Source organism: Schistocerca gregaria, chromosome 2 (assembly GCF_023897955.1).
Source record: "Schistocerca gregaria isolate iqSchGreg1 chromosome 2, iqSchGreg1.2, whole genome shotgun sequence".
Lineage (NCBI taxonomy): Eukaryota > Metazoa > Arthropoda > Insecta > Orthoptera > Acrididae > Schistocerca > Schistocerca gregaria.
The window spans coordinates 927484594-927511503 of record NC_064921.1 but is presented as its reverse complement, the minus strand read 5'-3'; the positions used below and the strand labels follow the sequence as shown (position 1 = coordinate 927511503).

Below are 26910 nucleotides of genomic sequence, written 5' to 3'. Positions count from 1 at the left end.
TACTGGCATAACTATGATGCCAGGTCTGTCTTTCAGTAACTCAAATATATTCCCAGACACAGCACACAGTTCTGCACCGGTGTCAATCAACACGTTTAGTTGTAGGTCGTGCATATTAACAGTCACTACTATCTGTCTTCACTTGTCCTCGACTGTTTCTTTATTTTCCCACAGTAAATCCTCGTCTATACCCAGGTCATTCCAGAAAAAACCATCCGGCTTTGATCCTAAATCCGGCTTATCTGGCGGCTTTTTCAGCCTCTGTTCACATACAGTTGTAAGAGGTCCATAATTAAAGAATTTGTTGCTAGCGCACTCGAGCTGATGAAATTTCGATGTATTGCCCACGCGCTGCCTGCGATATGTAAGCTAGAAGAGAATCTGAGACCAAAGAGCAGTATTGACTGCAGTAGGAACTGTGTAGCTGTAGGAGTAAGTTGTTGGTAGCGAGCAGTCGTGTCTGGTGTATCGTGTTGGCTGGGCCGGTCGTGTGCAGCGATGGCGGAGCCTGAGCGTTGTAGGATAAGGTAAAAGCAGCCTCGCGCATATGTAGTATTGTTAATCAAGTCCCATGTAAATGTTTAAAAAATCTGTTAATAATAATCTTTCTCATAAAAAGTAACTTTTGACATTAATCTCAATTTAAACAATTCAATAATTTCTCCAATCCTTGGCCATCCCGATTATTGAAAAGAAAAATCAGTTCTTTCCTTTTCAATAAGTAAATCTATCGGCCAGCACTGCACTTAGCTGCGCCATGAAAATTTCTAATGGGAGCAGATATATAGTCGCATTCTGTCACCTGCTGAACGCAATTATTCTGTTACAGAACTTGAAACATTATGTGTTGTATGGGCATTTACCCGATTTGGGCATTTTCTTTATGGAAGACATACTACCGTTTACACAGACCACAGAGCTTTCCAGTTTTTACTTTCCGCTAAATTTACATAGGACAGATTAAGCAAATGGCAACTTTATTTACAGGAATTTAATTTTACAATTGTTCACATTCCCGGTACACATATTATTGTAGCAGACGCACTATCCCGTTCTCTCTGCAACAATCAGCAAGACATCGCAACCAACTTCTGCCAAGCAAATTCTAGCGTCATGTATATTCAACATGTCGCATTTGAAAATTTCATTTCGGCGTCATTACGAGACATAGCACAAGAGCAGAGTAAAGACAACGTATTGAAAGAAATTAAACACCTTTCGCAAGATAAGAATAACGCTACCATTAGAAACCATTACACGGTACGCAATAACATTCAGTTTCGCCGCTCTCACCCTGACAACAACAACTGGTTATTAAGTATTCCTGACGAGCTTGTTAACAAATTAATTTGGTATACTCATTTAAGTTACGCACATTATGGAGCGAGAAAATGTTTTCTTATACTGAGACAGAACTGTTATTTTGCTAACATGGAGAAACGTATTCGACGAGTTTTAGAGTCATGTAAAATCTGCCAGAAAGCTAAATCAGACACGACTTCATATATTCCTCCGTTACATCCCATTGCACCTGTTAAATTGAGACACATGGGCGGTGTAGACATATTTGGACCGATTCCCAGAACTAATAGAGGTTTTTGCTACATCTTTGTCGCTGTTGAACTCACTTCGAAATTTGTTACCTTCACTCCGTTGCGCAAAGCTAGTGCTAAATCTATTTCGAATGCATTTGTAAAACATTTTTTATTTCATGTAGGGCATGTATTGAAAGTAATTTCCGACAATGGACCACATTTTCGATGTGCGATATGGACACGTATGTTACGAGCTAGAAACATTTCTCCGATATATATATCCAAGTATCACGCTTCTTCGAACCCTTGTGAACGACTGATGAAAGAAACTGGTAAACTGTGTAGAATATACTGCCATAAAAGACATATTGATTGGGATACACACATACTCTCATTCCAGGATGCAATTAACTCCATACCAAATGAATCCACTATGCTATCTCCGACTGTTACATTGAAATATGTTGAACCACCTAACAAAATTAAAGAATTAGTATCCTTTCCTACATCTCGTCGACTACGCCACCATGAAATAATTGAAAATGCGCTCAACAACATCAAACGTGCCACAGAGCGCCGGAGAAGATAGCCATAACAGGTTTGTACACGCCGTGACTTTCACATTGGACAGAAGATATTAGTACGTACACACTATTTATCCAACAGAGGAAACAGTAGATGCAGTAAATTTGAACTTCTATACGCAGGTCCATACAGAATTCGCATCATTCCTCATCCCAATGTGGTACATGTTGAAACTTTGAGAACCAGAAAAAGCAAAGGCAATCACCATGTCTTCAATATTAAACCCTTTATTGAATGAACATACTTTATGATTTATCACATTGTTATGCCTTTTCCGGTTATTGATATGAACACTTACTGATGATTATCATCTTTTTTCCTGGCAAGTGCCCGGCAAGGTAAGGTTAGCAGGTCGCTTTTCTTGTCGTTATATATCAGACCGTGCACATTTTCGATTTTGTGTATGTATGATTGTTTTCCTATCGAAAGTAGAATTTTTGTCTGTATGCACTATGAAATGTTTAAGATGTAACAAACACCAGTTGACATTGACATTTTGCATTATGATATCTCAACATCTTGACTATTCTACATTTTTTGCTACTACATTATGATACTGTGTGTACATTTTTTGCACTTGAAAATTGTCTATGTTTTTGACCTAATACATTTTCTGTCATGCTATGCTGTATGCTTAATTATATTACTAGAAACAAGTTTTTATTTAATGAGTATATGAATTAAATGCAAGATATTAATCCATATTCATCATTTTTCAGAAAGCAATACCATGTGAAAGAAATGAATTAAACAACCACAGTGGTTTACTGTGAAATGGAAATTTTACCATCAAAATGAAGGAAAGAAAATGCAATATATTGTCATGAAGAGTAAATGGATCAGAATTAACAAGCATTAACCAGAATATACTATACACATCGTATGATAGCCGTCTTGACCGATTATTTTTCTTTCAGAATACAAGGCGATTGATGCAGACTGTCAGACAGAACTACAGATGTTGATTTTAGAGATGAAATATGCTAGAAGTAAGAAACTCTATACTATATGAAGTAATGAATATAATGAATAGTTGTATGAAGTAAATGCTAATATGAATATGAATAATGAGGTGTCTATTTTTTGCAGATGATAATAAATGATGATGAATAGTTATATGAAGAATATGGTGATATGAATAATGAAGTTTTTCTTTGCAGATGATGATAATGATGAAGTTTATATATTTACTGTTAGTTAAGAAATGCTATGTAGTTAATTAATTATTTCTTGCAGTTCCTTTTGATAGTATGTCTTATGTCGCATAGTATAATGACTGAATGTTTTGGAAAAGACAGCTAGAGTACATACATATTAAGTACACGTTTCATTACCTGTTAATTCGAAGTTCACTACTTTTCAGCATAACATGCATTTCTTCTTTCACCTCAATGATCTTTTTTGTATTTTTTTGCAGGAGAAGCTTTTTGTGACATAATATGCTATAAGTAGTTACTTATTAACCTGTTCTAGTACTTGCATTGTTTTACCCAGTTGTGTCTATCATTTATGACTGTGATCACATATATTGTACTTGTTTCATAACCTTGCTACAGCTGACTCATAACGAATGACGTTAATAATCCTTATTTCCAGCAATAAGTCAAAAGCAAATATTTTCATGCCCCAGCAATTAATTATCGATCCCAGTGCAATGCATTGCTAAAAAAATATATATATATTACGAGTCCCAACTATTACCAGTATACAACTAAATAATGCTACCAGGTTAAGATATATTTTTAGTCCTAAAGATAATGCAAATTTTCTGTGTATTGATTCCATTATGTCTATGTATTATTGGACTACCGACCTTGAGTAATAGTTCCAATGTCTTACATTTTAAATATGTCTTATGTCACTTACATGATATAGTATATAAACACCAGCAACTTGATACTACACTCAATAACTCCTGTTATAAATGATGACTTGTGAATAACACTGAATAATGTTTTGTAACTAGCCAATGAATGTCAGTAACACAATAGCTCCTGTTTTAAATGACGACTTGTGTATAACACTGAATAATGTTTTGTAACACTATATGAATACTTTGTAAGTGGCCAATGAGCACCAATACACTATATGAATACTTTGTAACTAGCCAATGAATGTCAATAATTCAATAGCTCCTGCTTTAAATGATGACTTGTAAATAACACTGAATAATGTTTTGTAACACTATATGAATACTTTGTAACTGGCCAATGAATGCCACTGATTCAGTCAGATGAGTTATGAATAGAGTTTCGTAATACTCAATTGTTCATACCGGTTGATACACTAGTGTAATTCTATGATGATTAGCATAAGACTTAATGTGTCCTTCACCTTCTGACCTAATTACTGCAATATCCGTTTATCCTGTCCATCCTCATGATCATGGAGCACTATATTGGTTTTCCACTAATTCTACGTTGCTGTAAGAGTATGGATTCTACAAGAATATGGTGTTGACATATCAAGCTAACCACAACCTTGAATGATGGAGATGTTATTATGGTCCCACTGTTTGGTGTGCAACCTACTGTGCTACAACCATGATGCAATCCTTCCCATTCCTTTCCTAGTTCCTGTAAAATAGTAAAGGCTTATACAGTGCTTTTAAATTCTTGTAAAAAGATAAAAACTTTTATCGTGCTTGTGCACTCTATTGTGTTAATATATTTTGTACTCATTGTGTATATACTTTGTCATTTCTAAATATGTTTTGTACTCAGTGCGTGTGCACTCTATTTTGTTAATATATTTTGTTCTCATTGCGTATATACTTTGTCAGTTCTGAATATGTTTTGTACTCAGTGCATGTGCACTCTATTTAATTTCTTAATATGTTCTGCACTTATCAATGATGTATATACTCTGTGACTGTAAACACAGTAACTAAATAGATTATAGAAAAATTTGTTGCTCATGCCAAGTCCAATTGAATCACCATCGCTGCCAAATTTTTGCCCCCCAGTGGAGGGTTATGTAAGAGGTCCATAATCAGAGAACTTGTTGCTAGCGCACTCGAGCTGATGTAATTTCGATGTATTGCACACGCGCTGCCTGCGATATGTAAGCTAGAAGAGAATCTGAGACCAAAGAGCAGTATTGACTGCAGTAGGAACTGTGTAGCTATAGGAGTAAGTTGTTGGTAGCGAGCAGTCGTGTCTGGTGTATCGTGTTGGCTGGGCCGGTCGTGTGCAGCGTTGGCGGAGCCTGAGCGTTGTAGGATAAGGTAAAAGCAGCCTCGCGCATATGTAGAATTGTTAATCAAGTCCCATGTAAATGTTTAAAAAATCTGTTAATAATAATCTTTCTCATAAAAAGTAACTTTTGACATTAATCTCAATTAAAACAATTCAATAATTTCCCCAATCCTTGGCCATCCCGATTATTGAAAAGAAAAATCATTTCTTCCCTTTTATATAAGACAAATCTATCGGCCAGCATTGCACTTAGCTGCGCCAGGAAAAATTTCTTATAGGAGCAGATATATACGCGTTCTCCGGCGACCTAATTAAGGTAAGATTTTTCAGCTTATTCAGAATGATGTATCAGGCCCATGACGCAGCATTGCTGACGCCCAAAATTTACCATGGTAAATTGACTGTCAATTATTGAAAGGTTATAGGTTTGTCACATTGTATTATATTTTCACTGTTGGGTAGTTACGCTAAATGAGAGTATTATTTATATTATATTATTATTCTGTGGGGAGGTTACAAGGTGCTTTCAGTTCAAATGGCAAATGGTCTCGAGAATAGATTAAAAACACATGTAAGATTCGCAGTGTCCACAAAACGTTTAGAAAACTATCGTTGTAATTCTTCCAACGCCACAATGAATTCTTCAGAATTCACCTTTTCTTTAACGGCAGTGAGGTTATGAAACTTGACGATGCTCTTCGCCAGAATTTGCCATCCACAACGTCATTTCTTTTTAAATAATTCCCATAAATTCAGGAATAAATTGTTTCTCACATCAAAGCGTCTTTCTGTGAGAAGTGTGCAGTCAAGTCAGCTTCAAATTCGAGGTCTGCTATCCTTTCAGATGTTCTAATTTTCGTTCCTGCTTTTATTTTCCTTCATAAATTCACCAACAGAGGCTTGTCAATCGAAAAATAGTTCCAGACATACCCCTTGTCGTAACCAATGTACTCTGCATTCATAGTTCAATTCCATCGAAAAAAGTTGCAGCTGGTAGGGTAATAATGCGAGTAACCAGAAAATTTACTGTTCCTACCATCACTTGCTCCAAGCCTGCAAATTCAGCACAAAGTGCTTTTTGATGTACGGAACAAAGAAACCCGTAAAATTGGCTGTCGATCGTCGTAATTTTTTGTTCTTTCACCGGTAACTAAATCTTTAAATTCTTGTTGCATGGTATTGTAATCCCTCTCCATAGCAAATTTGCGGTACCTGTCCATTATGCACCTACATATTAGTTACTGATAACTCTCATCCGTCTCTTCGGTCACTCCCATTCATTTTAATGATGTGTAATGAAAGAGTGCTAGACTGAATTTTTTTGTGCAGACGCATTCTGCATGCCGTAGCTGACCCAGCCCTAATCTGTGGAATTTCTTTGTAAGCTTATTATGTCTCCTTCTTCGTGTCGAAATTTTCGCAGATTGTAGTGTATACATTTCCGTGTTTCTTGCGTTGAGTTTCTGATCATTGCTATACGTAAGGTCCCACAAAAAATAAGTTTTGCAACACATACTTAACTTGCACTGTATAGATCTTTTTAACTGGCAATCTCTTTCTCGGCGTTCTATGTAGCGCCTGTCTAGCTGAGCTGAAAGTAACGTCGTATACACAGTGTACTACCATATCACGATTTTCTGGCACTTAACCTCCTGGGACCGTTATCGGAAACGCGCGGCGACATTATAGCAAAGAGAAAGTACACGGTGGAAGCCCTAATAGCTTCGTGGGTAAGTTATATGGTCATTAAAACAGCAGAGCATATTATGATCGGCTCGAGCTTGTGCTCCGTCTCTAATTATCTCGATGTCGACCGACGTTGAAACCAATCTTCCTTCCACCGTTTGGAAGTGGCACGCGTACATACGAGAAAACCCTTGAGTGCGAGGTCGCAAAAGGTCAATGATATTTACGGCTTTCGACGCCTCACAAATTGCCTACCATGCAACGGCAACATTGGCTGCTAATTTATAACAGGGGCCGGGGTGTAGGTATCACGTGTTGATCACAGCATGAGGCTACGGAGTGCAGTTGAACTACGTAGTCAGCGAGTAACCCACAACAGTGTTACAGTGCTAGCGGCGCTGATACAAAACATAACAATGGTAACGATAAACAAGGCAAAAATTATATTATATCTACAACAACAGTTCCCGGAGTTGACATTTCATTAGAAAGGAACCTAAGGAGTTCCGCAGAGTGACAAAGAAGAGACCGATGGAATATTAGTGTTTCTGCAAGATGAGCCAGTGGAATGCGTGGGGGTGTTGTATACGCTCGTCTGTGCACAAAATCTACCAGAGAAGCACAATGGTGGCAATACGTGCTTAACAAGCGAAATTACTACTGAAACAGGCGTCGAGCCACATAGTTCTTCATCCTTGTCGGACAGGGAGCCACAAATCTCGTCTCAAGCAAAACGTAGTAAAGGACGATCGTTGTCCAAGAAGCGAATACTAAGTGTAATTACGTAAATGGAAGGTCATAGTAAAAAAACAATTATGAATAGAATTCTGATAAGTCAGCAGCAATATGTCAGTGTAGTGCATAAAAAAAACTATGGATATTCAAAGGAGACAAGGCGTACATGCTACAAAAGCTGGTGTTTGCACGTTTCAAGAGTGCTCGATACAGTTTACTACGTTATGTACCTACATCAAATTACGCACGACATAGGTTACAGTGATTTCAATGGAAGTAGTGTATGACTTCATAACTTCAAACAATGCTACAGAAGTGGAAGAAGTAAAATGATGAATTTTCAAGCAAATCCTCAACTTGACGACGCACAGAAAACTACGGAAACGGCTCAAAAATTAATAGATGAGGTAATCAAGTTTATCCAGTCATTGAATAAGGAATTCGTTTTCAACTCTGACCAGTCGAGATTTAAAGTGGAAATACGCTACTGGCCATTACAATTGCTACACCAAGAAGAAATGCAGATGATAAATGGGTATTCATTGGACAAATATATTATACTAGAACTGACATGTGATTACATTTTCACGCAATCTGAGTGCATAGATCCTGAGAAAATAGTACCCAGAACAACCACCTCTGGCGGTAATAACGGACTTGATAGGCCTGGGCATTGAGTCAAACAGAGCTTGGATGGTGTGTACAGGTACAGCTGCCCATGGAGCTTCAACACGATACCACAGTTCATCAGGAGTAATGTGTGGCATGATGCTGTAAACAAAACCTGGATTCATCCGAAAAAATGACGTTTTGCCATTCGTGCACCCATGTTCGTCGTTGAGTACACCATCGCAGGCGCTCCTGTCTGTGATGCAGCGTCAATGGTAACCACAGCCATGGACTCAAAGCTGATAGTCCATGCTGCTGCAAACGTCGTCGAACTGTTCGCGCAGATGGTAGTTGTCTTGCAAATGTCCCCAAAAAGGTTGGTTCAAATGGCTCTGAGTACTATGGGACTTAACATCTAAGGTCATCAGTCCAATAGAACTTAGAACTACGTAAACCTAATCAACCTAAGGACATCACTCACATCCATGCCCGAGGCAGGATTCGAACCTGCGACCGTAGCGGTCGCGCGGTTCCAGACTGGAACGCCTAGAACCGCTCGGCCGCACAGGCCGGCCAAACGTCCCCATCTGTTGACTCAGGTATTGAGGCGTGGCTGCACGATCCGTTACAGCCATGCGGATAAGATGCCTGTCATCTCGACTGCTAGTGATACGAGGCCGTAGGGATCCAGAACGGCGTTCCGTATTACTCTCCTGAACCCACCGATTTCATATTCTGCTAACAGTCATTGGATCTCGACCACTGCGAGCAACAATGTCGCGATACGACAAACCGCAATCGCGACAGGCTACAATCCGACCTTTATCAAAGTCGGAAACGTGATGGTACACATTTCTCCTTCTTACACGAGATATCACAACAACGTTTCACCAGGCAACGCCGGTCAACTGCTGTTTGTGTATGAGAAATCGGTTGCAAACTTTCCTCATGTCAGCACGTTGCAGGTGTCGCCACCGGCGCCAACCTTGTGTGAATGCTTTGAAAAGCTAATCATTTGCATATCGCAGTATCTTCTCCCAGTCGGTTAAATTTCGCGTCTGTAGCACGTCATCTTCGTGGTGTAACAATTTTAATGGCCCATAGTGTTGATATGAAAGGAATCTTGGAAATTAGAAATACCAAAAAGAGTTGTATCAAGAGTAACTAACATCAATGACTTAACGCTTTCGTATACAGTTATGCCGAATGTTAATTGGGATGGTAAATTGGACGGAAAGCTATTTGTTGTGTCCCCTACGTGTGCATTATATTTTATGTCAAAGTAAACAAGGCTGTGAAAAGGGCGTAAGAGAACTACAACTATGGCTGAACACTGCTTTTGCCCTGCTATCCCTTCAGAAAAGTGTGTGACTTTGCCGATCATACCTCTTGGAATCATTGGACAAATTCAGCCTCTGAATGTTTACCTTTTCAGTGCCTATAAAATATATTATCGTACTATCTGTAGCTATGCCTTGCGGAATAGCCAGTTCCACATTAAGCTCCACGACAGATTGTCACACATTCGGTTGCATGCCATTACAATCCATCAGTTCTCATCACCCCGTTACACCGATATGATTCTGTATACATTCCGTAAGAGTCGATACCTACCGGAACGTCCCGCACGGTTTGCAACTCCCAAGGAGTTCGCCTTCGATCTTGATGGTGCGAAACTTTGTGATCATTGTGGCTCGCCATTTTTCATTCGATGTTCATGGTGCAAGTTAATGATTTGTTCTGGACATTTCTTGAATGTCGACTATGCCCATTTTGGAAGTGTAATACATACATCCCATGGAAGGCTGGTCCCTGCGCCTGCCGGACACTCACTTTCTATCACTCTCCTGATGCACATAGATAGTCCTTAGCAGCTAACAGTTTTCCTGTCATAATTCACAACACAACACTTTCAAATGCGCAGCAGTAATGTTTGAACCCGTGACTTCGCACCCAAGTGGTTCCTTGTTAGAGTACTCCACAGCGACGTCATTTGAACATTCGACTACAACGCGTAGGAACGTTGTCGGCATAGGTGTCAGTGGTGGGGAAAATATAGAGCGTCCCGGAGTTAGTAGATCCAATTGCTAGTTGAATGTTGCAATGATATTTAATTGAGTCAGTTATTTTCATAATTCAATTAACATTAATCGTCAGTACATTAAATAATTATACATGTTTCTTATAACAGCTTCAGATTGTCCGTGGGAGTGTCGCCACACGCCGATAACAAAGAGATACATTTGGCCATCAGGAATTGTCAATGCTGTTAACGCAAATTGCAGTACCAAAATATCTAAGAAACTCGTCTTCTTCAACGTTTACTTCGGGGATTTCAAAGTCCGATTCCTTCAAATTGTTCTGTGATAATTTCAGTTTTAAATAACACTGTCACGACATCCCTTTGTTAAACAGGCAATGGCACGAATGCCAATATTTTCTAAATAAGATTAATGGTCTTCCAGCTAGACCCACGCACTTACGCCGTCGCATAAGAAAGATGCTTTTTATAACTGATCAACCCATCTGAGCTAAATTTTATGTCATCAATAATTCCGAAATCTAATATTCAGCCACTAAACCTTTCACCTGATCGTTGGGTAAAAGTCATTGCCCTCCTATTATGTCATCCCTTCTTAATAAAAGAACAGATATAAAATGACGAAATACGCAAGGGAGGAAGAAACCAGATACATATTAAGGTCTAAGACCTGACGTATCTTATTTTTCCCCTACTTACAGTTATTTTTCCCTTGGGTGGCTGCACAAGTATTCCAGAAAACTGTGGCTCATCGTAATTCTTGGACATGAAATTTAATGTCGCATAACCACTGAGGTCGAAGTACGCCCGGTGTTACGCCCTATCCGACTTCAATCCTCCTCTAAGGCCTAAAATAGCCTGTAAAGTAGAGGGACTGAAGTGACACTCGTCTACCTACAGAAAGGACCTGCAAGAATTAGTTACGGGAGCATGCCAGTTCCTTCGATGACTGAAGTCGCAGAACCTAAGTGGCTGAAGGCAAGTCGCCGAAGAATGAAGGAGCTACAGGCAGTGCAGATGAGGAGCACCACAAGGGGAGGCTATATTATCACGTCACAACCTCACCCAAGTCCCAATCCGAAATACAACACTTAGCACCAAAATCATGTTTATTACGAACGCCAACGTACGGCGAGAAAAGAACTGACATCCTGGAGGGTGCAGCTGTTTACACAACCATCGAATATTCCAGAATGTACGAATACTACAAACACAAGATATTTCAAGAACATTCCAAAATGATAAATACCAAATAACAGATAACTGCTGGTCGTCGAATTTGAAGTGGCGCCGCTTACCGCTATGCCGCGCTGCGTGCACTAGAGCTCGGAGCAATATTAAATGGGACAGCCTGTAAACTGAATCAGTTCCTTGTGAAACACGCAGCTTGAACAAGTTGCTGCACTTCAATAGTCGACAGCAATTCAGCAGTTGAATAAAAAATATCCCTGACACATCGAGCTGAACATTCATGAGCTGAAAATGTTGTGTATCAACCTCCGAAACGAGTGGCAACTACCAGCTCCAACGAGTTTGCCACCCTCCATCGCTTTTGGAAACAGGATGCGTGTGGCGGGGGAGGGAGGGGGGAGGGGTGATTACGGGGGAGGGAGGGTGGGATGGGCGAGCGGCGGTGTCAACCCTCGGGCAGGGACCAATGATGTGCACTCCGAGGGTAGTGCACGACATCTACTTAGCAGGAAATCGTGTTCTCCCATGCTCCGGGCGGTTCCATCAGTCATTCACAGATACAATGCCCGTCCCTCTTCTTTTCAGCTATCCTTTCTTGTGCCGATCGGAAACACACGTAAAAAGTAGTATCACTATGGTATAAGATTTGATTTGTGCATTGATCCATCTTTAGGTATTTTCCACACAACTGACGTCGTCATTTTACATATGTTAACAGCTACATAGTAAGTTGTACGTTTTTAACATGCTGAATCATATATATGGTTTACACTGGATACATTTAGGATCATTAAATATAGATGCGTAATACAGAATGAGAAAAGGAGAAACAGTATGTGTAACAGAATACACATGCCGAGAAAAAAAACATTATAACAAACATAACTGTGACAAGCATGATACATATTAATTATTAAGTATAAATGCCTCACGAAAATAAAGCACAACAGTATGATACAATAACATTTTTGGAAAAGCTCAAGTAATATGTTAGTGATGCCATACAGCAGTTTTAATACATCAGATCAGTTTTGTTACATGTTTTAAATTCTTCTATCGCATAAAAGGCTTTTTTTAAGCCATCTTTTTGTAATACTTCTGAAGACTTTCAGTGACACACTGTGCTTTTTAGGTGGTAACATATTAAATAATTGTATCCCTATGAATGAGTAAAAAAACTATTTTTTTTAAGTGTAGTAACTGGGATGTCCGTCACCCATATTTGACGTGTGTCATGGTTGCGTATAGACTTTCCCAGTTTATGGCTGTCTCGGTTTTCCTTAATATGCACCAAGCAGCTCAGAATAAACAGTGATGCAGTTGTCTGTATTTTGAGCTCTTTAAAGTATAATCTACACTATACATGGTTTCTTACTCCAGCAGTGCACCTGATGGCCTTGTTCTGCCAAAAAAAAAAAGAAAAAAATTCTTTTTGCTGCAGAGGAACTGCTCTGTAGCGGCATTGCATACGTGGTGTGCCAGTGAAAATAGGAACAACAAGAGTTCAGTAGTAGCTCGTCCGTCACACAAGTTCTACGTTTAGTTAGCAGACGGGACAATGATTAACTTTTTGCATACATAATTAGTGTGAGTTTGCCAAGTTAATTTTGTACCAAGATGAATGCCATGAAGCTTCACGGCACTGCAGTTGTTGTTACATAGGCTGAAAAAGGTATTCACATTTTGAGAGTGGTTAATTTGTAATTTATTTGCTCTGAACCATGTATTAGATATTCTGAGTTGTTCTGCATTATTCTGCTCGAATGTGTCCAAGGCCGCATAACTGTTATAAAGTTACTGTCGTCTGCATGTAGTATGCACTTACGTAACATCATATTGGATAAATCATTTACATAAATTGTGAAAAGCAAGGATCAAAGATCGGAACCTCGAGGGACACTTCATGTTACACTCAGAGTGTCTGATTTGTTTTTGTTGAAATGCATAATTTGTTTTTTCTCTTTCAGATAAGATGTCATCAGAGACAGAACTTTTTAATAGAATTCAGTGGCTAACAGAGACGAAATCTTTACACCAGGTCTACAAGTATGGTATTTACAGAAAGTCTGCATTCGAATGCGAACAAAGTGAAACAAATAAAATTTTCCACTAATATCACAGTTAATAAGCAAGGTCTGAATCCATATTGAGAATTACTAATAATGTTGTTGGCAGATAGATTTCTTCTGGATTTGGATTGCGTGTAATCCTCAACTGCTTTCGGTAGAATGGGTATAAAGACACTGCTCGATAGTGGTGTGACCACCAACATTTTTAAACATGATGAGAAATAACCAGAGTAGGTAGACTATTATTTCTTCTACTTTTAATTATAAAATTAGATAAACCATAAATGTCTTCTGCTTTTGAGCTGCTTAATTTTGCGAATGATTTCATGATATTACCTAACTGAACCTCTCTCCATTCACACGTAGAACAAATGTGTTCAGAATATTGTAGGAAAGGGATAGCTTCCCTTAGGTCCTGATCGTATTTATTATATGACTCAGTTGCATTATAGAAACTTATGTCACACGCATTAACAAACTAGACACTGAATTCATATCGTATGATATCAGCATTATAGTTATCACCTTTATAACTATTGCTTCTTCTCAGATAAGTCTTTAGAACATTCCAAGCAGCTTTACATTTATTGTGGGGCTTATTAATGTAACTGTCATTTGCCTTAGATGTTGCTGACCTGATTTATGATCTGTATTTACTCTTTAACGTAATGTAGGTAGCTTTATCTGCTCAGAGTTTTTATATTTATTTTGTTGTGGTTGTGATCTTCAGTCCTGAGACTGGTTTGATGCAGCTCTTCATGCTATCCTATCCAGTGCATGCTTCTTCATTTCCCAGTACCTACCGCAACCTACATCCTATGGAATGTGCTTAGTGTATGCCCTCCTTTCAAGACACTGTCCATTTCGTTCAACGCTCTTCAAAGTCCTTTGCTGTCTCTGACAGAATTACAATGTCATCGGCGAACCGCAAAGTTTTTATCTCTTCTCCATGGATTTTAATACCTACTCCGAACTTTTCTTTTGTTTCCTTTAGTGCTTGCTCAATATACAGATCGAATGACATCGGGGAGAGGCTACAACCTGTCTCACTCCCTTCCCAACCACTGCTTCCCTTTCACGTCCCTCGACTCTTATAACTGCCATCTGATTTCTATACAAATTGTAAATAGCCTTTCGCTCCCTGTATTTTACCCCTGCCACCTTCAGAATTTGAAAGAGAGTATTCCAGTCAACACTGTCAAAAGCTTTCTCTAAGCCTACAAATGCTAGAAACGTATGTTTGCCTTTCTTTAGTCTTTGTTCTAAGATAAGTCGTAGGGGCAGTATTGCCTCACATGTTACAGCATTTCTACGGAATCCAAACTGATCTTCCCCGAGGTCGGCTTCTACTAGTTTTTCCATTCGTCTGTAAAGAACTCGCGTTAGTATTTAGCAGCTGTGACTTATTAAACTGATAGTTCGGTAATTTTCACATCTGTCAACACCTGCTTTCTTTGGGATTGGAATTATTATATTCTTCTTGAAGTCTGAGGGTACTGCGCCTGTCTCATACATCTTGCTCACCAGATGGTAGAGTTTTGTCAGGACTGGCTCTCCCGAGGCCGTCAGTAGTTCCAATGGAATGTTGTCTACTCCAGGGGCCTTGTTTCGACTCAGGTCTTTCAGTGCTATGTCAAACTCTTCACGCAGTATCATATCTCCCATTCCATCTTCATCTACTTCCTCTTCCATTTCCATACTATTATCCGCCAGTACATCGCCCTTGTATAGATCCTATATATACTCCTTGCACCTTTCTACTTTCCCTGCTTTGCTTAGAATTGGGTTTTCATCTGAGCTCTTGATATTCGTATAAGTGGTTTTCTTTTCTCCAAAGGACTCTTTAACTTTCCTGTAGGCAGTATCTATCTTACCCCTACTGATATATGCCTCTACATCCTTATATTTGTTCTCTAGCCATCCCTGCTTAGCTATTTTGCTCTTCCTGTCGATCTCATTTTTGAGACTTTTGTATTCCTTTTTGCCTGCTTCATTTACTGCATTTTTATATTTTCTCCTTTCATCAATCAAATTTAATATTTCTTCTGTTACCCAAGTATTTCTACTAGCCCTCGGCTTTTTACCCACTTGATCCTCTGCTGCCTTCACTATTTCATCCCCCAAAGCTACCCATTCTTCTTCTACTGTATTTCTTTCCCCCATTTCTGTCCATTGTTCCCTTATGCTCTCCCTGAAACTCTGTACAACCTCTGGTTCTTTCAGTTTATCCAGGTCCATCTCCATAAATTCCCACCTTTTTGCAGTTTCTTCTGTTTTAATCTACAGTTCATAACCAACAGATTGTGGTCAGAGTCTACATCTGCCCCTGGAAATGTCTTACAGTTTAAAACCTGGTTCCTAAAGCTCTGTCTTACCATTATATAATCTATCTGGTATCTTCTAGTATCTCCATGCTTCTTCCATATACACAATCTTCTTTCATGGTTATTGAAGCAAGTGTTAGCTATGATTAAGTTATGCTCTGTGTAAAATTGTTCCTGGTAGCTTTCTCTTTCATTTCTTAGTCCAAACCCATATTCACCCACTATGTTTCCTTCTCTCCTTTTCCTACTATCGAATTCCAGTCACCCATGACTATAAAATTTTCGTCCCCCTTCACTACCTGAATGATTTTTTTATCTCATCATACATTTCATCAATTTCTTCATCATCTGCAGAGCTAGTTGGCATATAAACTTTTTGCATACATAATTAGTGTGAGTTTGCCAAGTTAATTTTGTACCAAGATGAATGCCATGAAGCTTCACGGCACTGCAGTTGTTGTTACATAGGCTGAAAAAGGTATTCACATTTTGAGAGTGGTTAATTTGTAATTTATTTGCTCTGAACCATGTATTAGATATTCTGAGTTGTTCTGCATTATTCTGCTCGAATGTGTCCAAGGCCGCATAACTGTTATAAAGTTACTGTCGTCTGCATGTAGTATGCACTTACGTAACATCATATTGGATAAATCATTTACATAAATTGTGAAAAGCAAGGATCAAAGATCGGAACCTCGAGGGACACTTCATGTTACACTCAGAGTGTCTGATTTGTTTTTGTTGAAATGCATAATTTGTTTTTTCTCTTTCAGATAAGATGTCATCAGAGACAGAACTTTTTAATAGAATTCAGTGGCTAACAGAGACGAAATCTTTACACCAGGTCTACAAGTATGGTATTTACAGAAAGTCTGCATTCGAATGCGAACAAAGTGAAACAAATAAAATTTTCCACTAATATCACAGTTAATAAGCAAGGTCTGAATCCATATTGAGAATTACTAATAATGTTGTTGGCAGATAGATTTCTTCTGGATTTGGATTGCGTGTAATCCTCAACTGCTTTCGGTAGAATGGGTATAAAGACACTGCTCGATAGTGGTGTGACCACCAACATTTTTAAACATGATGAGAAATAACCAGAGTAGGTAGACTATTATTTCTTCTACTTTTAATTATAAAATTAGATAAACCATAAATGTCTTCTGCTTTTGAGCTGCTTAATTTTGCGAATGATTTCATGATATTACCTAACTGAACCTCTCTCCATTCACACGTAGAACAAATGTGTTCAGAATATTGTAGGAAAGGGATAGCTTCCCTTAGGTCCTGATCGTATTTATTATATGACTCAGTTGCATTATAGAAACTTATGTCACACGCATTAACAAACTAGACACTGAATTCATATCGTATGATATCAGCATTATAGTTATCACCTTTATAACTATTGCTTCTTCTCAGATAAGTCTTTAGAACATTCCAAGCAGCTTTACATTTATTGTGGGGCTTATTAATGTAACTGTCATTTGCCTTAGATGTTGCTGACCTGATTTATGATCTGTATTTACTCTTTAACGTAATGTAGGTAGCTTTATCTGCTCAGAGTTTTTATATTTATTTTGTTGTGGTTGTGATCTTCAGTCCTGAGACTGGTTTGATGCAGCTCTTCATGCTATCCTATCCAGTGCATGCTTCTTCATTTCCCAGTACCTACCGCAACCTACATCCTATGGAATGTGCTTAGTGTATGCCCTCCTTTCAAGACACTGTCCATTTCGTTCAACGCTCTTCAAAGTCCTTTGCTGTCTCTGACAGAATTACAATGTCATCGGCGAACCGCAAAGTTTTTATCTCTTCTCCATGGATTTTAATACCTACTCCGAACTTTTCTTTTGTTTCCTTTAGTGCTTGCTCAATATACAGATCGAATGACATCGGGGAGAGGCTACAACCTGTCTCACTCCCTTCCCAACCACTGCTTCCCTTTCACGTCCCTCGACTCTTATAACTGCCATCTGATTTCTATACAAATTGTAAATAGCCTTTCGCTCCCTGTATTTTACCCCTGCCACCTTCAGAATTTGAAAGAGAGTATTCCAGTCAACACTGTCAAAAGCTTTCTCTAAGCCTACAAATGCTAGAAACGTATGTTTGCCTTTCTTTAGTCTTTGTTCTAAGATAAGTCGTAGGGGCAGTATTGCCTCACATGTTACAGCATTTCTACGGAATCCAAACTGATCTTCCCCGAGGTCAGCTTCTACTAGTTTTTCCATTCGTCTGTAAAGAACTCGCGTTAGTATTTAGCAGCTGTGACTTATTAAACTGATAGTTCGGTAATTTTCACATCTGTCAACACCTGCTTTCTTTGGGATTGGAATTATTATATTCTTCTTGAAGTCTGAGGGTACTGCGCCTGTCTCATACATCTTGCTCACCAGATGGTAGAGTTTTGTCAGGACTGGCTCTCCCGAGGCCGTCAGTAGTTCCAATGGAATGTTGTCTACTCCAGGGGCCTTGTTTCGACTCAGGTCTTTCAGTGCTATGTCAAACTCTTCACGCAGTATCATATCTCCCATTCCATCTTCATCTACTTCCTCTTCCATTTCCATACTATTATCCGCCAGTACATCGCCCTTGTATAGATCCTATATATACTCCTTGCACCTTTCTACTTTCCCTGCTTTGCTTAGAATTGGGTTTTCATCTGAGCTCTTGATATTCGTATAAGTGGTTTTCTTTTCTCCAAAGGACTCTTTAACTTTCCTGTAGGCAGTATCTATCTTACCCCTACTGATATATGCCTCTACATCCTTATATTTGTTCTCTAGCCATCCCTGCTTAGCTATTTTGCTCTTCCTGTCGATCTCATTTTTGAGACTTTTGTATTCCTTTTTGCCTGCTTCATTTACTGCATTTTTATATTTTCTCCTTTCATCAATCAAATTTAATATTTCTTCTGTTACCCAAGTATTTCTACTAGCCCTCGGCTTTTTACCCACTTGATCCTCTGCTGCCTTCACTATTTCATCCCCCAAAGCTACCCATTCTTCTTCTACTGTATTTCTTTCCCCCATTTCTGTCCATTGTTCCCTTATGCTCTCCCTGAAACTCTGTACAACCTCTGGTTCTTTCAGTTTATCCAGGTCCATCTCCATAAATTCCCACCTTTTTGCAGTTTCTTCTGTTTTAATCTACAGTTCATAACCAACAGATTGTGGTCAGAGTCTACATCTGCCCCTGGAAATGTCTTACAGTTTAAAACCTGGTTCCTAAAGCTCTGTCTTACCATTATATAATCTATCTGGTATCTTCTAGTATCTCCATGCTTCTTCCATACACACAATCTTCTTTCATGGTTATTGAAGCAAGTGTTAGCTATGATTAAGTTATGCTCTGTGTAAAATTGTTCCTGGTAGCTTTCTCTTTCATTTCTTAGTCCAAACCCATATTCACCCACTATGTTTCCTTCTCTCCTTTTCCTACTATCGAATTCCAGTCACCCATGACTATTAAATTTTCGTCCCCCTTCACTACCTGAATGATTTTTTTATCTCATCATACATTTCATCAATTTCTTCATCATCTGCAGAGCTAGTTGGCATATAAACTTGTGCTACTGTTGTAGGTGTGGGCTTCGTGTCTATCTTAGTAAATCATAACTAATATTCTAAGCCTCTGCTGGAATGATGTAGAGTCAAGTTTTCAAACTGTTGCTGTATTTCTTTTCAAAACTCTTGCGCAATAGGTCTTAAAATTGTCTGCAAGTACACTGATAAAAACTGCAAATGTATTCTCAACGTTTTCACTTTAAAGAAGAATGTCATTCTAGGTGATCGGATGCAGCAGACCTTTTACAACATTGATGGTGATATTATCAAGATGCCTTGTCCGATTGTTATTAACGCAAGATAGATCATGTGATCTTAACATCTTCAGTAGATAAAGGTGCTTTGACGCCTTTAGCCTTCTATCAATGTTTATATCTACAGTGATTAATTTTCTGTATTTGCTTAATTTCACTGTAAGATTATTTTTTTCTAAGAACTGTGTAAATAATCCGCTGTGATTATCTGGTGTATGGTATACTGATACTATTATGAGTTTTAGTATTGGAAGTATCACTGCAGATGCTTCAAGCACACTTTCAATACAGTAATCACCAACATTAAAGACCTATATTGCATATCTAGGTCACTGCTAATATGTATTGAAGATCCACCATGTTCTTGAGTTTTTCCACAGAACCCTGTGACTGCATCAAAGCCAGGTATTACATAGAAATGCAAATGACCTTCACTTAACCATTGTTCATTGACACATAATATGATATTTCTATTCATTCCTGAAATACTACTCAAATCATCAATTTTATTTCTTAAAGACGTCATATTTATATGCACAAATATAAAAGATTCATTGTTACATGACGATGGGACTTAACTGTTCTGAAAGTGTATATCTGTTTGTGATCACCCCTTGTAAATTTTTGTTTTACTTGGAGCTGGCTTACTCAAACCTGCTGCCAGCTACTTGATGATGCTGGATCCTGGCGCTGGTGACTAAGACGACTCCCTAGAGTTAACCATAAAAAATCATTCCTTCTATTTGGTAGTTTTCTTGCACTGGAGGACACCTGTACTGGAGCTTGTATGATGCAAGGCGCAGCCCAGCTGCTTGCTTTTGCATCTTCTCAGCAGAGAATAAAGATGTATCTTACTTAACATTTGCAGGTGGTGCGTTGGCTTTTGCAGACAGTCTTATCTGTTGGAAATGCTGTGATGGACTAGAGGACTGCGTAATAGTCTCACTGCATTCCATCATCGAGGTACTGTGCCTCAGATTTAATTTCAACGTTTTCTGAACTGGAAACGACTTTTATTACATCTGTTCCCTTCTATGTGCATTTAACTGAAACAGCAAGGCTTCTGCACAGATTAAGTTTTTTCTCCCATTGAGAAGGGTTCGATAGCAGTCTTGACCAATTATTTTTCTTTCAGAATACAAGACGATTGATGCAGACTGTCAGACAGAACTACAGATGTTGATTTTAGTGATGAAATATGCTAGAAGTAAGAAACTCTATACTATATGAAGTAATGAATGATAATGAATAGTTGTATGATGTAAATGCTAATATGAATATGCATAATAAAGTGTCTATTTTTTGCAGATGATAATAAATGATGATGAATAGTTATTTGAAGAATATGCTAATATGAATAATGAAGTTTTTCTTTGCAGATGATGATAATGATGAAGTTTATATATTTATTGTTAGTTAAGAAATGCTATGTAGTTATTTAAGTATTTGTTGCAATTCCTTTTGACAGTATGTCTTATGTCGCATAGTATAATGACTGAATGTTTTGGAAAAGACAGCTAGAGTACATACATATTAAGTACACGTTTCATTACCTGTTAATTCGAAGTTCACTATTTTTCAGCATAATATGCATTTCCTCTTTCAGGTCAATAATCCCTTTTGTATTTTTTTCCAGGAGAAGCTTTTTGTGACATAATTAGCTATAAGTAGTTAGTTATTAAACCTGTTCTAGTACTTGCATTTTTTTACCCAGTTATGTCTATCATTTATGAATGTGATCACATATACTGTACTTATTTCATAACCTTGCTACAGCTGACTAATGACGAATGACGTTAATAATCCTTATTTCCAGCAATAAATCAAAAGCAAATATTTTCATGCCCCAGCAATTAATTATCGATCCCAGTTCAATGCATTGCTAGAAAAAAATAATTACGAGTCCCAACTATTACCAGAATACAACAAAATAATGCTACCTAGTTTAAGATATATTTTTAGTCCTAAAGATAATGCAAATTTTCTGTGTATTGATTCCATTATGTCTATGTATTATTGGACTACCGACCTTGAGTAATAGTTCCGATGTCTCACATTTTAAATATGTTTTATGTCACTTACATGATATCATATATAAACACCAGTAACTTGATGCTACACTCAATAGCTCCTGTTTTAAATGATGACTTGTGAATAACACTGAATAATGTTTTGTAACACTATATGAATATTTTGTAACTAGCCAATGAATTTCAATAATTCAGTAGCTCCTGTTTTAAACGATGACTTGTGAATAACACTGAATAATGTTTTGTAACACTATATGAATACTTTGTAACTGGCCAATGAATGCCACTGATTCAATCACATGAGTTATGAATAGTGTTTTGTAATACTCAATACTTGCTACATGTTTAGTAACTGGCCAATGAATGCCACTGATTCAATCAGATGAGTTATGAATAGTGTTTTGTAATACTCAGTACTTACTACATCTTTAGTAACTAGCCAATGAGTGCTAATAATTGTTCATATCAGTTGATACACTAGTGTAATTCTATGATGATTAGCATAAGACGTAATGTGTCCTTCACCTTCTGACCTAATTACCAGCAATTACTGCAATATCCGTTTATCCTGTCCATCCTCATGATCATGGAGCACTATATTGGTTTTTGCACTAATTCTACGTTGCTGTAAGAGTATGGATTCTACAAGAATATGGTGCTGACATATCAAGCTGTCCACCACCTTGAACGATGGAGATGTTATTATGGTCCTACTGTTTGGTGTACCTAATGTACTACCAAAATGATAACATTGAATATTAATACAACATTTCAGTGTCTTGGCTACACTGATAAATACTTCAGGGAAGAGAACTTCAGATTATCTCACTTGGTGTTGTCCTTCTGCAGAAAGATATGGACTTTCAGTGAAGCTACGTGCAACCTACTGTGTTACAACCATGATGCAATTCTTTCCCATTCCTTTCCTAGTTTTTTTAAAATGGTGAAGACTTATACACTGCATTTAAATTTTTCTTAACGCAAGAGACTTACGCAGTGCGTGTGCACTTTATTCAATTTCTTAATGTTTTCAGTTCATGTAAAAAAATGGTAAAGACTTATGCAGTACATTTAAATTCTTGTAAAATGATAAAGACATATACAGTGCGTGGGCACTTTATTTCATTTGTTAATGTGATAAGTTCATGTAAAAATGCTAAACACATATACAGTGCGTGTGCACTTTATGTCATTTGTTAATATATTTTGTACTCATTGCGTATATACTTTGTCATTTCTGAATATGTTTTGTACTCAGTGCGTGTACACTTTATTTAATTTCTTAATATGTTCTGCACTTATAAATGATGTATATACTCTGCGATTGTAGCCTTAGTAAACTAAATAGATTATAGAAAAAATTGTTGCTCATGCCAAGTCCAATTGACTCACCATCGCTGCCAAATTTTTGCCCCCCAGTGGAGGGTTATGTAAGAGGTCCATAATTAAAGAATTTGTTGCTAGCGCACTCGAGCTGATGAAATTTCGATGTATTGCCCACGCGCTGCCTGCGATATGTAAGCTAGAAGAGAATCTGAGACCAAAGAGCAGTATTGACTGCAGTAAGAACTGTGTGTGAGTAGGAGTAAGAAGTTGCTAGCGAGCAGTCGTGTCTGGTGTATCGTGTTGGCTGGGCCGGTCGTGTGCTGCGATAGCAGAGCCTGAGCGTTGTAGGATAAGGTAAAAGCAGTCTCGCGCATATGTAGTATTGTTACATCAAGTCCCATGTAAATGCTTTAAAAAAATCTGTTAATAATAATCTTTCTCATAAGAAGTTACTTTTGACATTCATCTCAATTTAAAGAATTCACTAATTTCTCCAATCCTTGGCCATCCCGATTATTGAAAAAAAAATCAGTTCTTTCCTTTTATATAAGCAAATCTATCGGCCAGCATTGCACTTAGCTGTGCCAGGAAAATTTCTTATAGGAGCAGATATATACGCGTTATCCGGCGATCTAATTAAGGTGAGATTTTTCAGTTTATTCAGAATGATGAATCAGGGCCATGACGCAGCATTGCTGACGTCCAAAATTTACCAGGTTAAATTGACTATCAATTATTGAAAGGTTATAAGTGACCCACATTTTTTTTATTGAGAGATTAGTCACGTTTTTATTATTGATAGGTTACGCAATTTATTTTGTGGGGAGGTTACACTGAATGTGAACGACATAATTATATTTTTTTACTGTTGAGAGGTTTGGGAATTTTTCTGTTTTGAGGTTACACTAAACGAGAATATTATTCATGTTATTTTATTTTGTGGGTAGGTTACACAGCGTTAATTTCAACACGTTTGTCCTGAGTCTTAGTCTGTAGCTTCGCCTCCAATACCGAAACCTTTTCCTGTAACTCGTCAACCAGTGAGTGTTGCTTTGCTATCAATTCAGTAATTTTCACCTTCATTGATTCCTTTTTGGTCAGATTGATCTCATCTGCCAATCTACCTGGAGGAATGTGCCCAGTAGTATCTGCAATTACTTCCTCTGGATCTGCGCAACCCACACTGCTACCGTCTAACCGTTTTAAGTCAGCTCTAACCTCATACACGCTGTAATCTACGTGCTTTTCTACCAATCGTGTCCGGCTATCTTGCTCGTGCTTCCCATTAACATAAACTATTTCTGGTAAAGTCTGCCGGTTAGGGCCGGAACTTTCTATCATTTCACAAACACTATCTTCCTGCGGGACGGGACGCGGCAAATCTTGCCCGCGCTCCCCATTAACACTTCTCCAGTACAGGCCCCTATAATCTCTTAGTTCGTCATATAAGCGACCGAACTGCCTTAACCAAACCTCATCCCTCTCTGCATCCCCTCGCTCGATAACGGACGTGTTATCCGACATCTGATCTTCTCTCAACAATTGCGAATCATTCTTAAACTCAATCTCCAATTCCAATGTGGGTGTTACAGCTGCCACTTTATAATCGATTTCCGGAACTGAATGTATTTTCTACTGCCGTGTCTACAGCTGATCTACTACTTGTGGGCGCACTCCTTTCTCTTAACACTGACACACTCTCCAACCGTTGAATATTCCACGCGGAATTTTCGTAACGACGACACCTGGGTTTTCTCCTGTTATTGGGCCTCCAAAACTTCTCCACGCCCGGTCGGCCCCTCACCTGCGCGGCTAATGGTTTCCCTGTCTCGTCCCAGCAGATCCGCTCCCCGGATGCTGCTGAGGCGGCTGATCACATCCTCTGGCGTTATTACTATTCTGCGAAGCCCGTATCACGCTAGTACGATACTGGTTTCCGTCATTTCTGTTATTATTTGCGTTGTACCGATTGTCATTACGGCCCGAACCACTATTGTTATTGCTGCCAAGATTGCGGTATGCATTATTCCCATAGTTATCGTTGTTGTGGTTGCTGTGGTACCCGTTGTTGTTACCACGGCCTCTACTACTGTCGCGATTATTGCGCCAATTGTCCTCGTCCTCAACTCTTTCCAGGAAATCATTGATTGTCTTGTAATTGCTTCTTACATAGCGTTTTGTATCATTTGGAAGCTTCTTGTAGAGTTCCCAGACTATTTCGGATTCCGTGCGGCGATTACGCAAATATTCCAACTAGCGGATCTAGCCCTCACAAAACTCCTTTCGCATCGAAAGGCCTCGATACGGCATATTCGCGCCAGACACTTTGTTGTTTTTGCTCTGACCAGTATTCAGCCAGAAAAAATTTTTTAAACTCGTCAAAAGTCAGGTTCGTAATGTTGAGGTTTAAGCCCCAACGCTTAGCATCACCAGCCAAGACGTCAACAACCGCATTGATTTTTCTCTCATTAGTCCATGATCTGGGTAAAACTCTTTCACAATTTTTAATGAAATCCGTCGCGTGTATACTGCCTATTTTTCAAGGGGTTGAACCGCTCCTCGTTCGTCAACAATTCCGAACTATGTGCACAGATTGGCACATAGCTCTGTTTTTCGTCAAGTTTCTTTTCTAATTTCGACACTCTCCTAATTACTTGGCAAGTGGTTGTCGCAAGCGTTACTACTTCCCTTTTTTTCTCTTCGCAGGTATTAGCCTGCTTCCTCAGTTTAGTATCTACTTCGGACACTAAAGCCTTTAAAGTTCCCACCTTCTGTTGATCCTCTTTTTCACTAATTGAATTTGTTCCGTCACCTTATTCTCGATGATCGGAGCTCCGTCACCTTATTCTCGATGATCGGAGCAACTGCTTCTCCTACACTTTCTCGATTCTGCTAATTTCGGAATCAAAACGAGTATTTATGCTCGCAATTTCCGCCTGAACGCCAATCATTTCCTGTTTAAGATTACCGACTTCGGTATTAATCACAACAATATCTTCTTTGATTTTATCAACTTTTGTGTTAACAACTCCAACATTGCTGTTGACAACATTAATAACTTTGTTCTGATTGTCTAGCTTCCTTTCAATTTTTTCAGACTGAGCTTCTTGCTTGGCAGACTGAGGTTCTTGCTTGGCAGCCTGAGCTTTAATTTCTGCCGACTGACTCTTGATTTCATTAATCAAAACATTCAATAAATCAGTTTAATTCTCGGAAACTACCGGTTTTACTTCCGTAGCTGGTTCCTCTATATATGTTCCCCCGTATTCGTCATCAAGAGGTACAGATTTGATTTTCGCTTCCGATTCCGAAACATTTTCTAAAGTTTGGAATTCCATTTCAGCTCTTTGTTGCGTTTCGGCGGTCGCTTCTTTCATGATAGCCGCCTGCCCCTGAACAATGGATTCCGCGGTGCGCGTTTCCCACTGTTCGATCGATTGTTCCGTATCCAAGTCTACCAAATTTTGGTAAATGTTGCCTTGACTCATTGTAATAATTTTCAATATAAATGCCAAATCTCAAATATAATTAGGATTACTCCCACTACTTATTCTCGCTGACTGAGATTTGCATAATACAAAATTCGTGTCCAGAACAACCTCAAATCTGAAGATTGTCCTGTCACCAGGTCGCCACGCGTAACCTCCCCCTCACTTATCGATCTTAATGACAGTGAGAAATTAAACCGCGTGTACCTAATGGAAATTTGGGAAAAGCAGTCGTCACGGAAGTTAATCTGTCGGTAAAGAGGGAGGA

The 26910-nt window shown here is 38.6% G+C and overlaps 1 protein-coding gene across 1 annotated transcript in view; it reads left to right on the top strand.

Moving 5' to 3' along the window:
* Positions 1–452: 452 nt before the first annotated feature.
* LOC126335355 (sialin-like) overlaps positions 453–26910 on the top strand; it is a 429162-nt gene continuing 402704 nt past the window's right edge. The window contains exon 1 of the mRNA XM_049998542.1: positions 453–527. The gene's annotated coding sequence lies outside the window, so the exon portion shown is untranslated. The remainder of the gene's footprint in view (positions 528–26910) is intronic.